Genomic DNA, 15,512 nt, shown 5'->3' with positions numbered 1-15,512 from the left:
TTAAAATTATTAGACACTAAATCCTCAATACCTGAGTGATTTGAGATTACTTGTTTGAGAACTGGTTGCTTTGACGTTGACCAACCGTCGCACCGTAAAAGGAGGCTATAAAGGCAACGCTCAGGTAATCACCTATCAAACGAAGTCTAATCTCAAGATCGCAAGATTGGGATTGTCCTCCCATAAATCGGGATGAGATGCTTAAAAGTTGTACAAGGCCACTCGGAGAGCTAGAAACTGTGAAATGCATGGCCGTGCTCGGATGAATCATAGGCTATGATTATCTGTTTATTTAATCAGTTAAACTCTGAAACCGAGGAACACCTCTGGACATAATAAGGATGACAACTCTTACCTTATGTTCATGAGCAAGCATCGAGCGACAAAGGAATTAGGAAATGCACACTTGTCCCTAAGGACAAGTGGGAGACTGAAGGAAATAATGCCCTTGGTCCAAGTATGCATTCTATGTTAAGTCTAATAAGTGCGGTTCAGTATTAATTAACAAGTTAATAATTCAGTGAGATCAAGTGAGCTGAATGCCTAGCTAGAGGCCGCTTCAGTTCAAGTGGAATTAATGATATTAATCCACAGCTTACTCTTGACTGAACCCGTAGGGTCACACAAATAGTACGTAAACGGATCAAGTATTTAATGGCATTAAATACTCCATCTATGGATATTCGGAATCGATGGATCTTGGTTTCAGTGGGAGCTGAGATCGTCACAGGCAAGAAATGAATACTCCGGAAACGATGATATTGCCGGAAACGGAAATATGGATCGTATCGGAAATATAAATATTATCCAAGTCGTAGATGTTGCCGGAAACGGAAACATGGTACGTATCGGAAAATATTATCGGAAATGGAAATATTGCCGGAATCGGAAATATTGCCGGAAACGGAAATATTGTCAGAATCGGAAATATTATCGGAATCGGAAAATAATTCCGGAAACGGAAATATTAAATATTTGTTCGAAACGGAAATTAATTCCGGAATCAGAAATATTAAATATTGTTCGTATCGAAAATGAATTCCGGAACCGGGAATTTAATCGGAAGCGTATCGTACGAATAAGCATCGGACGAGGCCTGCCGGACGAGGGCCCAGCACGAAGCCAGGCTATCGCCCAGCAAGCCAAGCGCGCCACACGAACAGCCAAGGCCACGCCAGGCCCAGCGCAAGGCCAGGCCCAGCAGGCCATGGCAGCGCGCGCAGCAATGGGCTGCGAGCATTGCTGCAGCTCACGTGGGCTTGTAGCTCGCGTGGGCCGAGCGGCCGTGTGGGCTGTGCGCGGGCATGGCCTACACGCTTGCGGGTCATGCTCGTGTAGAGTTTGTGTTCACATACGAAACCTAAAGAGTATAGGATTTGTTTAATGATTAAAATTCCTAATCCTAAAAGATAAATTAATTAAATAAGAATTCTACTAGGATTCTAATTTAATTAATTCGTATCCTAGTAGGATTCGATTACTTATTACATGGTCTATAAATATAAGTTAAGGGCTCATAATTTATATAGAGTATTCAAGTATTCAAAGTGATTTTTGAGAGCAAAAATTCAGTCATATAATTGCCTACAATAGCCGAAAATTCTAAGTACCTTAAGGGCGATCCTAGTTGGTCAAGCTTAAGGCGGATCCGGACGTGCTGTGGACTATCTACGGAGGGACGACACTTGGAGTCCTAAAGACTTGTTCTTGTTCGGTTCGGGCGCAGCTAGGGAGGGCACGCAACAAAGTGTATGCATCTAAACTATGCTAAATGATTATGTGTAAATAATATGCTTTCCTGGCTTTATGGTTTTTCCGCATGATTTATGTTTTGTCATATGAATCATAACCTAACAAGATGTGATCTCTAAAAATTCTTGCGAAGATTTGTAGGCGAGCGCAAATTCTTCGATTCGATTTCGGCAACGATGAACCTCCTTCTTGATCTACTACTTCCTCCAATTTTTCATCATCAAATAGATCCAATCATAAGAATTATAAGATAATTACGAAAAAATCGAACAAAACCTAGAAATTTGGGCTAAATTTTGAAAAGCATAGAGAGAAAATGAAAGAGAATGAACAGAATGTAGATCTGAAATTTTGAAAAATAAAAAAGTTTAAAACGTATATAAAGTGGGCTAGACACAAATCGCATTAAAACTCTTCAAAACACATAGTAACTCTTTAAAACACATAGTTACTGTATTACGGATATAGTTACTATTTAAAATTACAAAATAACTGTCACGTGACAGTTGCATATGTTACCCATAAAAATTACTCCGTTGCCCTGGTCCACGCTAAGTTAACATGGACCAGGTTTATATTAGTGTAAATATTAAGCAATAGCCTAAATCCTTTTTTCCACACTTTTTGTACCACGGGTGTACCACTTTCTTCTATTAGTTAATATTAATGTAATATTTATTATGAAAATAAATAATGGTTAACCAATAAGTGAGTGATATATATATATAAGTGATACTACGTACATAAATTATGGAAAAGAGGAAGGTAGCAAAAATGGCTTGCAAGCTATATGATTGATATGCTTAAACTCTACCTTGTAGAGTTATTTTAAAACTCTAGAGGATCCAAAACCATACGGAGTAATTAATATATATTTACTGGAGAGATTATTACAAGAGATGAACAATCTCTTACGTAGTACGGAGTAGATACTTACGATGTGTTGAAGATTTTGATGAATATGCACGTGTTTGAGAATAAATTTTTCGGTAGATTTTTAGGTCAAAACACTATAAGTATCGGATCTTTTACCAAAACGGTTACTTTGACGAATTTATTTACCAAAACGGCTAATTTTAAATTCTAATTCCCAAATTAGCTAAAAGTTTACTTTTTAAAGCAAAAATCAATAAAACGGTTAAGTTTTTTAATTTTAAATATAGTGAACCGGCTAGGAATTGTTTTTTATTTTGGGAAGTTGGTCAACATCGTGACTTCAAAATTTCCAACTCAATTAAAAGGGAGTAATCGACATCTTTAAATCCTTATGTTTTCCTAATGAAGATTCCAAGAGTAAAATTAATAAGTATGTAAATTTTCTTTCTCTTTATTTAATTTTTTTTTTTGATGTTTAATTACATTCAATTATTTACTTGTAATGATTAGGGAGTTCTCAATTTTCAACTTTTGATAGATACTAGAAGCTAACAAGAGAAAGCATATCTTAAATTCTCTTTTATTCAATTATATACTCGATTTTATGGAGTTTTTAAAATTGATAAATACGTAATATTATTTGTCATTGGAAATATTATGGAATTTTTTATATTTATTAACGGTAATCAATCTCTATTACATAAGGGAAGAGGGGAGGGTCATTTCAGGAAGTCCACTTTTCGTGTCCCCAAGCAAAAATACTAAATTATCCTTCACACTTTAACAATTTAATTCAATAACATAACTTATTTTTAACGCCGAAACAAACATTTGTAACGTCTAAAATCTTCCTCATGGGCCAATACACACAACTGTACAGAACAACAATTACAACATAATTGAAATTAATTGTGATTGATTGATTAAATTAGGAAAGGAAATCAATTTGATTGAAATTAATTGTGGTTGATTGATTAAATTAGGAAAGGAAATCAATTTGATTGAAATTTATTTTGATTGATTGATTAAATCAGGAAAGAAAATCAATTCTCTCTCCTTATAAACTACTAATGGCGGGTTCTCTTCCTTCCCTTACCTCACTCAAGCTCCATTCCCCTGCTCACAATGGGTAAATCTCTCTTTCTCTTACCCGTTTCTCTAAATAGGGATTGTTATCGTATTTGAATCTGATTGCTCTAATTACGCTTCGATTTGGACACAATGGCAGCGGCGGCAAGTGCGCAGCAATGAAAGAAGTTCTTACTGTTGGTTTTTGTCTCATTCTCCTCGGATCCGTGCTTTGATTTGATTTTGCGTTGTATTATTTCGGTCATGTTGTGAAGTTTTGGATTGATTAATCTCAGGGTTGGTTTTGGATTGATGAATTTTTCTCCAATTGCTTTGGAAGGTACGTCTAATCTCACAAGTTATCTAAAATTATTTTCTGCACTATTAAGATCTGAATTGGATTTGAATGTTTTAGTTTTTAATTTCTTATTTGCCATTTTTTTGCTTTGTTGATATTTTTATCATTGAATTGGGATATGATTTATTGGTGCACCAATTAGAAACTTGAGAAATTAGGTTGAAATATGGCGGAATTTAATCCTCCAAAGATGATTCCATAGAAAGACAGGCGAAAAAAGAGATACACCTAACCCACCAATTCCATTTATCATGGATTCATAAATGTTACTTCGTACTCTGTTGTAAAGTACATCTGTTTCCCACTAAAAAGTAAAAGCCCAGAAAAATTCCCAATTCTACAATCATCCAAATTGCTAAACCCGTTAATACTCTCTCTTAAAAACCAAAACGTTTAATACCCATTTTCACTTTCTTCCAAAAAAATCATTTTCTTTTTTGCTTCAATGGTTCTCACATGCCCTATTTTCAGCTCCAAATTCTAAAGAAAACAACCCAGGTTTTCGGACCTTTTGGTAATTTTTACTTGTGTTTATTCATTTGCTCTGAAATTTACAATAATATGAGCATTAAATAAGTTAAACCCTATTTTTATTGTGATTTTAGTAGCTGTTGTAAGCATAAAGATTATATTTTTATTCTTGGGTTTTTCCTCATATTGTTAGAATGGAAATGGGAAAGAAATTGGTGCCTATTTGTTTGTTATTGTTGTTGGTTGAAGTTGTTTTAGTGTATGCTGAACATTTAGGAAGTAAATATATGGCCAATGTCAAAGTATGTTAGCAATGGGAATAAGATTCTTTATCTAAGCCATGATTTTGAGTTAAGGACTGTTGGGAGCAAGCATCGTGATCAATTAGGGATTTTGAAAGATGGGGTTTTAAGGGTATTGTCACCTTAGATCATGCCATTGATGCTAATTTTTTGCGGTTCGACGGTTCCACCAATTGACTTTCCTTAAAGGGATCAATGTGGTTATTCAACCACCAAGTGATGAAGTATGGGTTTGTTTATTTTAGTTTATGTTTTAAGGAATATGTTGATATAGTTCTCTTATTGCTTTACCAGGATATATATATATATATCTCCATTATATAAGTAAGCAATAACCTGAATTTAATGTCTCTTACAAGCCCCCGAAAATCAGTCCAAAATTCGCGGGCTCTGTTAGGGCTCTTTACATTAGAAGATAAGGGATTCATATACTCATCCTCGGTTTAACTCAGATGTCATGAAGTCTCTTCAGATTGAGCAGTTAATGGATCAAGAAGTTGAGTTGCAGAGAGTTGCTTTAACTTTGTCTCAGTAAGTGCATCCTGCCTTCTAATGTCTCAGTTCTTGGTTACTGTTTCTGTTTCATGATATGCATGTGGGATTATGGGAATATATCGTGGCAATTTTTGTGTAGAATCATGTTCTTTTGCATCATAGATGACAGAGGGGGATCTCAACCGTCAACACAGTGGTATATTTATCGAATGCCCCGATATGAATCCTTGATACTTTGTAGACCTTGCAGTTTAAATTATAACCTATGTTAGTTGTAGTACATTCTTTTTATATATAAGAAGATTAAATTCAGAAGCAATCAATAATAGACTTGCATTTTTGTATGAAATGCAGGTATGGATGGATGATCCAGGTAATGTAACAAAAAAGACCATCTACGAGGGAGCAAATGTTGGCTACTTTGCGTGGTCATATATAGGTCGACAATTTCGAATGGAGATTGGGATATACTTCACTATTTGGTATAGTGTATTTTGATTACAAAGACCTTAAGAGGTATCCAAAGATGTCTGCTTATTGGTTGAAAAACATGATTCGTAGAGGCTAGAATCGGTCAATCGAGGATCATACATGGACCCTCTATTAGTACTTAACTACTTATGCTTTGTAATGGATTCGATGATGTTTGCAATTTGTAATGTTTTTAAGTTCAATAAAGATCTTCTTTAGACCATCAACTTCAGTCTTTTTCTCTTAAAGTTTCACATTCGAGATGATCATTCGTGTGATTTCTTAGACATTTTTTTTATTCCATATATTATTCGGGTGATATATGCTATAATAGAACTTTTATTTTATACTCACGCACGCATCGCGTGCATATAAGACTAGTTATTACATAGGTTAATAGCCCTACATATATTCTTTGCGCTCACCACGGGCATTTTTTTTTTTTTTTGATGATAAACAAATTAATTCATTGATAAAAAGTCATACGACATCTACATAAAGATTTAAATCTAACAAATACATAACAATCGAATCAAATAAAAACTTCCTTTCACCATAGCTACGATCGTAGTATATCAAACATTCTGTATACCCTCTTTTATGTCGCTGTGATTTACAACCTTCATTGACGAGGGGGTCTATAGATCTGTTGTAGCCGTGACAAATATGATTTTCGTCTGATTCGTCTGATTGTAGTCGAAAGATTGACATCCTCTTCGATCCCGCATAAAACTTTACCAAAGAAACAACCTGAACTAAATTAAACACAAAAAACTTAACTAAAAACAAACCCACCATAGGGGTACTTACTACACCGAAAAAATCAAACCCACCATAGGGGTACTTACTACACTGAAACTATGTAGTTTTATTGAGTTCTAACGCAAAAACACAACGGAATTGAAAGAGAGGGGCGGAAATAACCAAATTTCCGAAAAAATTAGCTATTTCCGCCCTAGAAAACCCTAATTTTTGTAAACCCTAAAAAGAGAGAGAAAAGAGGGAGAAAGGGGAGAAGCGGCAGTATTTAAGATCACCACGGGCATATGTATGGCCACGATTCTCTACAAAGTAAATACGGTTGGTAAGTATTCCTCTTTATTATAAAACCTCTTATCGCTTGTGCAATATTATTTGTAAATAACTAATATTTAAACCCATAAAATATTATACGTACAAATTCTTAAAAAAAAAAGCAAAAAAAAAAAAAAAATCAGACCAGTTTATTGATTTTGGCTTAAAGAAAAAATAGTCATTTTGGTAAATCAAATTTAGCTAGCTTGGGAATTAAAATTTAAAAGTAACCGTTTTGGTAATTAAATGTGTCAAAGTAGCCAATTTGGTAAAAGATCCATAAATATCACACAATTTTAATTACACTCGGTGTACGGTACTTATGATGCGAAGGTAAAGTTTTAAAACACCTAAAATTATCCTGATACAGTGTGATTTTTTTTTAAGTGATATATTTTTTTTATTAATAGAGTTATCCCTTCAAAAGCAATCATAATGTATAAAGGTAAACATGTAATTCTTTTAAAAGTTTATCCATTAAAAATTACAATTTCGTAATAAAAGGTTAATCAAGACACGCTAGGTTAACAAAAGCTAAATAAAAATTAGGACAAATTATTTTTTACCACCTAAAAAAATTGAAAATTTATTTTTTTACCACCAAAAAAATTAAAAGTTGTATTTTACCACCTAAAAAAATTTTAAACTTGTTTTTTACCACCTAAAAACAGAAAAAAAAAATAATTAAATAAATGAAAAAGGATGAAATCGTTATGTGGGGCTTACTAATTCAATTTTCCTCCAATTTTATACATTCCCTTTGCTATTTTTTTAACTCCTTTACCCTCATCTCTTCATTTCCATTTACTTTTGTTAATTTTGTGAATTAATGAAAGAAAAAATACACTATAAAAAATTATACCATTAACGACGGGAAATTCCGTTGCTAAAGGCCAATAATCGTTGATTAATGACGGGATTTCCTGTCGTCAACCCGTCATAAAAGGGGCCGTCGTTAACCCGTCGCAAAAAGACATGTGCGACGGTTGTTCCCGTCTTTGTTCGGTTGTTAGCCCCATCGTAAAATGGTTTTGCGACGGGGTTTTTGACCCGTCGTTATTAAGTTGTCAATTAAGATACAAATTCTTGTAGTGAAATAATGTGAATTCATAAAAAGAATGAATTATAGGATGAGAAGGAAGTTAAATACACGAAATTGTAGAAGAAGAGAAAATATTAAATATATTACCCTTATTGTGTCCCTCCACATAACAGTTTAATCTACTTTGCATTTTTAGGTGATAAAAAATAAATTTTAAATATTTTTTTGATAAAAAAATACAAATTTTATTTTTTCAGTGAAAAAAAAAAATTTCAATTTTTTTAAGTGATAAAAATAATTTGTCCTAAAAATTAACCACTTATACGATAAATGGATGCACGCAACGCCTACTGTACAAATACTATGAATATCTATGACTGGATAATTTTAGGGTGTTGTTAAACGACGCCTTGATTTTCCTAAAAACGCCCGTGTTTTTTGAGTAAAAGTACACATTTGCCCTCTATAAGAAACTCACCCTTTCCATCATCATCATCATCTGCTCACCCCTTCATACTCCATTAATTCCGACAACCCCTCCGCCCCATTGAATTTCCGGCAATCACCATTCCCTCTTACTAATAATAACATTAACAATAAAGAAAAAAAAAAAAAAAAAAAAAAAATAATAATAATAATAATAGAGTAAAATTACGGGGTTGTAAAAATACCAGGCTCTCATCCATACAAACCCACCCCTCCCTTCCCATCTCCTCCCTCACCCCGTCGTCATCCTTTCCCTGTTCTTTCTCCCTTCCCTCTCCCTCCTGCTTCACCATTAACAAATTGTTAAAAAAAAAAAAAAATATTCGAACAACTCACGCACAAACTTTGCGCGGGCCACACATCGATGGCGCACAAACTTTGCACCGGCGACACGGAGACCACGCATATCTTGTGCGCCACCTACGTGTAGCCGGCGCAAGATCTGTGCGCCACCGCCATGTAGCCCGTGCAAAGTTTGTGCGATAGTTTGATTTTTTTTTTAAAATGATGATGGTGATAGCATGCTGTCAAATATTGCATTATGTCAAATTGCATTATGTCAAATATCCTTATATACAAGGTATTCTAGGCTAATGTTACGTGAGTGATTGCTATAATTATGGGAGTAATTCAAGCTCTAATTGATACACTATCAATTACAATATTCTAATTGATACACACTATCAATTACAATAATTACCAAATTTATTGCATATATTCTAACACATGCTTCTTCAACGGGGGTTTAGCAGGCATGGTGGCTGCTGGAGTTTATGGTGGAGCTGAAACTTATGATGTTGATCATGGTGGGGCAATGGTGATGGACTGATGGTGAAAGGGAAGAAGAAGCAATGGTGATGGTAAAGGAAAGAAGGAGCGATGGTGATGGTGGCTCGCCGGAGTTGGTTTAGTCGGAGTAGGGAAGTGTGAAAGTTGGGGTGAAAAGTGAAGTGAGAGGGTTAATTTTATAAGGGTAAAACCGTATTTTCACGTTAAAAAAGCGGGAGATTTTAACATATACGGGCGTCGAATAACGATACACTAATTTTAAAGTAAGCCGACAGTCTATGTTGAGTAGTAAGGTAGAATAAACTAAGTTTCTTTATTTTATTCTTAAGCGAATAGACTTAGGCCCTGTTCTTTAGAGCTGAACTGAACTGAACTGAACTGAACTGAACTGAACTGAATGCTCCTGAACTGAACTGAGCTGAACTGAACTAAACTGAACTGAATGCTCCTGAAATGAACTGAGCTGAACTGAACTGAACTTAACTTAACTGAATTGAACTGAACTTTATTTAACAGAATATATTACCGAAATAAATAATAAATAATAAATAATAAATAATAAATAATAAATAATAAATAATAAATAATAAATAATAAATAATAAATAATAAATAATAAATACTCCCTCCATTCCCTTTTGTTCTTCCCCTAAAGAATGTTGGGTGTGGTTTAAGAAAACTGAATCTTGGTTTGTATTGAGATGTGAGTAATGATTGGGTGTAAGAGTAATGATTGGGTGTAAGAGATTATATATTTAAAACATACCGAACACAAAAATTCGACCGAAATAAACCGAAAAATTCGACCAAATCAACCGAAAAATTCGACCAAAATAAACCCAAAAAATCAACCAAAATTCAACCCAAAAATAACCCTATATTTAAAACATACCGAACACAAAAATTCAACAAAAAATAACCATCCCGAAAATCGACCCAAAAAATCGACCAAAAATAAACCCAAAAAATCGACCAAAAATCGACCAAAAATCGACCAAAAATCGACCAAAAATAAACCCAAAAAATCGACCAAAATAAACCCAAAAAATCGACCAAAAATCCCGAACAAAAACCATCCAAAAATTCAACAAAAAATAACCCAGAAAATCGTCAAAAGTCAATCCAAAAAATTCGAAATAAGAACACAAAAATAAATTCATACCAACATGATCTCAATATAACGATTTTGAAGATTTAGAGGTCAAATTCGACCATGAAAACTCTAGATCTAGGGTTTTCATGGTCGAATTTCACCATCTAAACCCATAATACGTAGTGGTGGGGGCGGTGCCGGAGGCGGAATTGTGGTGGTGGTGGTGGTGGCGGCGATATTGAACGAGGAGAGAGAAACGTGAGAGAGGAAGGAGGAGAGAGAGAGAGAAAAGTGAGAGGAGGAAGGAGGAAATGCAAGAACAGATGTTCTTGAGAGTAAGAAAATGAAGAGAGAGGGATAGTAAGATAATGAAGAGAGAGAGAGAAATCAGAAATGTGAGGAGGGTAATGAAGAGAGAGAGAGAAATCGGTTGAAGTGAGAAATCAGAAATGTGAGGAGGGTAATGAAGAGAGAGAGAGAAATCGGTTGAAGTGAAAGTGACGGTTGTGGGGTGGGGTTATGGGGGATGGGAAATTAATTAAATAAGGTGGGTGGGGTAAAAGTGGGTGGGAAAGGGTAGAATCTTAGGGTATTTTTTGTAAATAGTGGGGAATCTTAGGGTAAATTGGTAAAAAAACTATGGCCAAAAATAGTAAAGATTCAGTAGGGGAAGAACAAAAAGAAATGCTAAAAAAGGAAATGGGAAGAACAAAAAGGAATGGAGGGAGTAATAAATAATAAATAATAAATAATAAATAATAAATAATAAATAATTAATAATTAATAATAAATAATAAATAATTAATAATTAATAATAAATAATTAATAATTAATAATTAAATAATAAATAATAAATAATAAATAATAAATAATAAATAATAAATAATAAATAATAAATAATAAATAATAATAATAATAAATAATAAATAATAAATAATAAATAATAAATAATAAATAATAAATAATAAATAATAAATAATAAATAATAATAAATAATAAATAATAATATTAAATAATAAATAATAAATATTAAATAATAAATATTAAATAATAAATAATAAATAATAAATAATAAATAATAAATCATAAATAATAAATCATAAATAATAAATAATAAATAATAAATAACAAATAATAAATAAAAATAACAAATAATAAATAATAAATAATAAATAATAAATAATAAATAATAAATAATAAATAATAAATAATAAATAATAAATAATAAATAATAAATAATAAATAATAAATAATAAATATTAAATAATAAATAATAAATAATAAATAATAAATAATAAATAATAAATAATAAATAATAAATAATAAATAATAAATAATAAATAATAAATAATAAATAATAAATAATAAATAATAAATAATAAATAATAAATAATAAAAAATAAATAATAAATAATAAATAATAAATAATAAATAATAAATAATAAATAATAAATAATCAATAATAAATAATAAATAATAAATAATAAATAATAAATAATAATAATCAATAATAAGTAATAAATAATTAATAATAAATAATTAATAATAAATAATAAATAATAAATAATAAGTAATACAATAATATAAATAATAATATAATTAATATTAATAATAATAATATAATTAATATTAATAATAATAATAATAATAATATATTATAATAATAATTATTATTGTTAAAATAAATTAAATTAAATTAAATTAAATTAAATTGAATTGAATTGAATTAAACTGAATTAAACTGAACTGAATTTAATGCTCCTGAACTGAACTGAACTGAACTGAACTGAACTGAACTGAATGCTCTTGAACTGAACTGAGCTGAACTGAACTGACCTAAACTAAACTGAACTGAACTGCCAAATAAGTCCTGAAGCTGAAATTAAGCCAAAAAGAACAGGGCCTTACACAACTTGTTAGGCAATTTGCATTTCTTGAAAGCTCTTGCATGCCTGGAGATAGAGGTGATCAAAAGTCATGGCAAGCCCAACTTTACTTAAAAACTCATGCTCAATTCAGAAAATTTGGGTAGGCTTTTCACGTCGAGTTTGAGCTTTGGTCTAAAAATGAGGTGGGATTGCTCAAATCCTTATTTTCGTATTGGATCGATTGGCCAGCGAATCTATCGGTCTATTGATGATCAAGTCTACTTGTACTTAGAGTTGGTAAGAATTGAAAACATGTCAAAATCTATCTATTCTAATATTTTAAAACACAATGTTTGCATGTAATGATGCCACGTGTCATCTCTTTTATATTTTTTTTATTTTTTTTTGTCAATTCATCATTTATATTCATCCTTTCCAATTCACCTCCTTAATTACTCAGATATTCATTTTATTTCAAAAATACTTATTTATTTCACATTCTAAATTTAATTTCATTATACTCCAAATGTTTCACATTTTATTTTTTTCAAAATTTGCGTATCCTACTTTATATGACATAAATGATGTATCCGAATTTTTAAATTAAGAAACTCGTGCATCGCACGGGGTAAAAAACTAGTTATACTTTAGAGTAGCATTGCTAGCATTATAAAAGTTTCCTAATCGATCTTACATGCATAAGGTGTACAATAAATTTATTATAAAAGTAACTTTTAACATGTTTTGATTAACATGTATATTATGATAAACAAATTGGTGGATAAACATTTTAAGGGGTTAAATAGCAAAATTTATACATTATTCGTAATTTATACATTATCCAAATTAATCACTAAATAATAGATTAATTTTACATATTTCAGAGTAACTTTTAAGTATTTTGAGTTAATTTTTACTTTGATTTATTATTTGTACACCACCTTTAAGTAAGAATTTGTGTAAGCGGCGACATAAACATGATCAAATTTCCTTAAAACTATAACTTCCAGTAAGTTAGTACCGCTTTCGTTTTTTACCATTAAATTTAATTACACAAAGTTTATTTTCCTTGAAAATTTTGTCAATTACTACTTGCCTTTCTAACATTTGATGTCAATTGCTACCTTCGTCAATATTCCAATCAATTAGTCCACTAATAACATCATAATTAAACCTTAATTGTTATTAATTTATTTTAATCTAATATATATATATATATATATATATATATATATATATATATATATATATATATATATATATATATATATATATATATATATATATATATATATATATATAAAGGAGGCACATTTGCTGAAATATTAGAGCGCCACCTAAGATTACTAATGGTTTCGGCCAATGAAAAATAAGATTTCTAATTTATTTTTGAATTAAAAAAATCGATTGCCATGTAGATAATTAATTAGGTGACACGTAGATATTTTAATTAATTAATTACTAATATATACAACTCCATCTAAAATCAAACACTATAATAATTATAAAAAAATCTAAAATAAAATTCATTCAAAATCAAACAAATAAAATTCATTATCTAATATTAGAGCGCCATGTAGGGAATCTAATGGTTTCGGCCAATGAAAAATAAGATTTCAAAATTAATTTTGAATTAAAAAAGTCGAGTGCCACGTAGATAAATAATTAAAGGCCACGTAGAAATTTTAATTAATTAATTAATAATATTACGCATATACAATTTCATCCAAAAACACACTCTCATAATTTATTTATTTTTAAATCTAAAACAAAATTTAATGCAAAATAAAAAACTAATTTAATCTAATACGAAGTATATATAAATTGGTATATACATAACGATTTAATAGAATCCGTGCATCGCACGGGCTCAAATCTAGTTATTTAATAAAAGAATCCAGAAAATTATCCGAGTTGACCACACAAGAAAAAGAATTACCAAATGCAATCGTGATTTAATTTTGGGATTTTTCATTCATAATTTTTTTTCGTGATTAACCATTTTGGTTTTTTCTCCGAGACTACCCAAAATATTAAAAAAAAACCCAAACAAAAAAGGTTTTATTTATAATTTTATAAAATTTTTTGGGTAGTTTTGGGGATTTAATTTTGAGAAGTTTTTAAACTTTTAATTTTTATTAAATTATTAAATTATAAATAATTATTAATTATGAAGCAATTGGTCTCATAAAACTCTCTTCAACTTTCTGATTAATCGTAACAGTTTGATTCATATGTGAGATAACAATTATTTTGACCAATAATATTAAACAAAATTATAAAAATAGATGAATTATTATTAAAAAAAATTAGTGATTGCAGTCCATCATTCATTTGTCATAGTCATTAGTCATCACTATATATTGTTAATGATGCATATACTACCTCCATTTCAAAAAGTTCTTTATAGTTATTATTTGCACGGTCTTCAATGCAATATTTGCTAATAATATATCCATTTCTGTATGTGGAAAAATTATAAAAAGTTTATATTCCGAAAGTACAATCTAACAAGATCTTACATGTAATATTTTGATGTATATAATAGTGAGAATTTACGGTTAAAATTTTCATATTTTTGACACGTATTCAAAGCGTAAAAAACTTTCAGAAATGGAGGTATTATACAGTGAAGTAGTTGTTTTTGTGTGTTCAATTATCTTTGTGCTCGTCGTTCTTCTCAAATTGCATATTTGCATGCAATTTGGAAAATGGGGTCCTACTGGAAATTAACGGTTTTGTTTGGTACTCCGTATCTTACCAATGTTCTGTTTATTCTTCTCCTATACCTCTTCACACGCCATTTCAATTCCAACAAATAATCGAGGATGGCCCCGATGGTTAAATTGGAGTGCGACCGCTCCATGAGTCCAGGTCCATGAAACAAAACAACCAGATTCTCAATATAGATATTGATATATATGTATACAAATTAATGCTGATATAAGGAGTCTTATCATAGTTTAAAGAACAGTAGGATTTGTGTATGCCGCCGCACCATCAACTAGTGGTATGCATATTGATTGTTCTAAATCTTTGGACCCGGATGGTTTGATTGCAATAAACAAGTATTTCTAATCGTTAACTGCTGTACCCGGGTACAGCCAGCTCTCGCTGTACCCAAAAACGACACGCTCATATTATTTGTCTATTCTTGTCGACTGTTTGTTCTTTTTTATTGTATTGTTTGTTCATTCTTATTGTACTGTTTGTTCATTCTTATTGTACTGTTTGTTCATTCTTGTTGTGCTGTTTGTTCTTTCATGTTGTTTCTTAAATTTATCATCAAATTTTCATAATTGTTGTATTTTTTTGTTCTTTCTTCTGGAATTTTTTGTTCTTTTTTATATTGTTTGTTCTTTCTTGTT

Source organism: Spinacia oleracea, chromosome 5 (genome assembly GCF_020520425.1).
Source record: "Spinacia oleracea cultivar Varoflay chromosome 5, BTI_SOV_V1, whole genome shotgun sequence".
NCBI lineage: Eukaryota > Viridiplantae > Streptophyta > Magnoliopsida > Caryophyllales > Amaranthaceae > Spinacia > Spinacia oleracea.
The sequence above is the reverse complement of the archived record's forward strand: the minus strand, read 5'-3'. Positions refer to the sequence as shown.